This window comes from Belonocnema kinseyi, chromosome 5 (genome assembly GCF_010883055.1).
Source record: "Belonocnema kinseyi isolate 2016_QV_RU_SX_M_011 chromosome 5, B_treatae_v1, whole genome shotgun sequence".
In the NCBI taxonomy this organism is placed as follows: Eukaryota; Metazoa; Arthropoda; class Insecta; order Hymenoptera; family Cynipidae; genus Belonocnema; species Belonocnema kinseyi.
In genome coordinates, this window is record NC_046661.1 from 28,558,895 (window position 1) to 28,561,075 (window position 2,181).

Genomic DNA, 2,181 nt, shown 5'->3' on the forward strand with positions numbered 1-2,181 from the left:
TCCGACCGGCAATCGTGCATCTTCGAGTTTACAAATTCAGAAGAGGAGAAATGGGTTGCGCGCGCAACTCAGTCATTTACAGCGTCTCCTACTATATTCACATGGACATAGCCCTGTCATAGTATTAGACCGCATCTCGTTTCAGATCTGGGATCACTGGTCTAGAACGGTGACTCTGGGATACCGGGCGACCTCTCAGAGTACGCAGCCTTATCCTTGCATGCGAGGCTCTACAAGGATGGACGAACCCCTTTCCCTAGCTTCTCGTGGTAACAACAATGACAACACCTAACATAGTTGTAGTAAGTGCGGTTCAAACCAACAGAACGCGCACGGCTCCCGACAATGGGTCGGCCAACAATGCCGACCAATCTAGAGATGGGGGAACCAATGAAAATGGATTCAATGCGATGGATCGGCGGGATCTCGCGACCTTCGGGTGGACGGAGCGACTGAATCACGACTTGCTAGAGTGCTACAATGCGAGTGTGGCCCCAAGAACGGGGTAACATGGCACGGCTGCATGCTCTGTGGTGCGAGAAACACCCGGAGCTATCGCACTTTTCGCAGCAACGTCTGCGAAACCATGCTGAACTACTCCGTAAAAGGGGCTATGTAAGCGGAACGCCTACTCTACCACAGCTAGAACAAGCCGGCAACAGAGAAAGAGAGGCGACACTAATACCAACCGTGGGCAGACATCCAATAGATAAAGAGCGATGCTTTACGACCCGGAGAAACATCAACACCAAGGTTTCTCTCAAGCCTAAAGATCTGGCTGAAATGGATGACGAGCTTCGTGGACATTTTTCCGGAGAATCCGACCTCTGGGCTATCAATTATTGTGTGTATAATTCAGCGAGAGCTTTGGCCGATGCGAACCGTAAAACAAAACCAACGGCTGATCATAAGACCAAAATACGAATGCATCAACTTGCCATAAGGATAGGCTGGGCAAGACAGTACGCGTTCCGCATCAGCATTTGACCCGTATGTTCACCTCATATTTAAAGTCGGAAGAGCCGATTCCAGAGTGGTTGGTGGAAGGGCGCACAATACTTATGCCGAAAATAGGCAACTTAGCTGACCCGAAGAATTACAGGCAAATAACTTGTCTGAACACGCTGTATAACATATTCACAACTATCCTAAATGATAAGATTGTTCGGGCAATTGAACCTGTGTGGCAAGAAATGTATGAACAACGAGGCTCAAAGAAAGGCATAGCCGGATGTCGGGAGAACCTGCTCATCGATAGATGTGTCTGCAAAGATGCAGCATTCTACCAGCGTGACCTATCGATGGCCTGGATTGATTATCAGAAAGTTTTCGATTCGACATCTCATAGACTTATCATCTGTCTTTTGGAAATCTTAAAGGTTCATCCGCAAATATTTACGTGCATATAGAGATTGATGCCGCTTTGGAAAACCAGATTTACCATCTCATCTGGAAAAAATCGTGTGAAAACTAACAAAGTCACCTTTCAGAGAGGTGTCTTTCAGGGCGACATTATGAGCCCACTCCTCTTTTGCCTTACATTATTGCCACTATCTCTAGCACTTCGCCATTCCGACGGGTACTTGTGCGGCAAACCTACAGATCGAAAGTACAAGGTCACTCATGTATTTTACATGGACGATCTTCAGATCCATGCTAAAAACAGAGAGCAACTGCATCTAGCTCAGGGGATTGTCGGGCGATATACTAAGGAAATTGGAATGGAATTTGGGTTAGACAAATGCGCCAAGGTTTTTCTGAAGCGAGGAAAACTAATGGAATTCCTGAAGATCCTGAGCTCGTTGATAGAAGCGCCATACGACACCTTTGCGCTGGAGAGACTTATGCATACCTGGGCATGCCACAGAGCCGCATTCAGGATGTGACATCTATAAAGGATACTCTCCGAAGCAGATACAAACGTCTCATCCGACAGATTTGGTCTTCCGAAATTTCGGCGAGGAACAAAGTATCTGCAACGAAGAAGTGGAATCACGAAGAAGTGGGCAAAGGAGCGTTTCTGTACAACGCAGCGGAGGAGGCTGCTGAAGCACTCGGACTTGACTTCAATATTAGGGATGAGCAAAATGCATCAAATCTTATCTATCTCGAGTGCTCACTCCTGAAAGCCCGGATTAAGGAAGCACAAGAGAAAAACTTTCGTGAACAGCTCCTCGATAA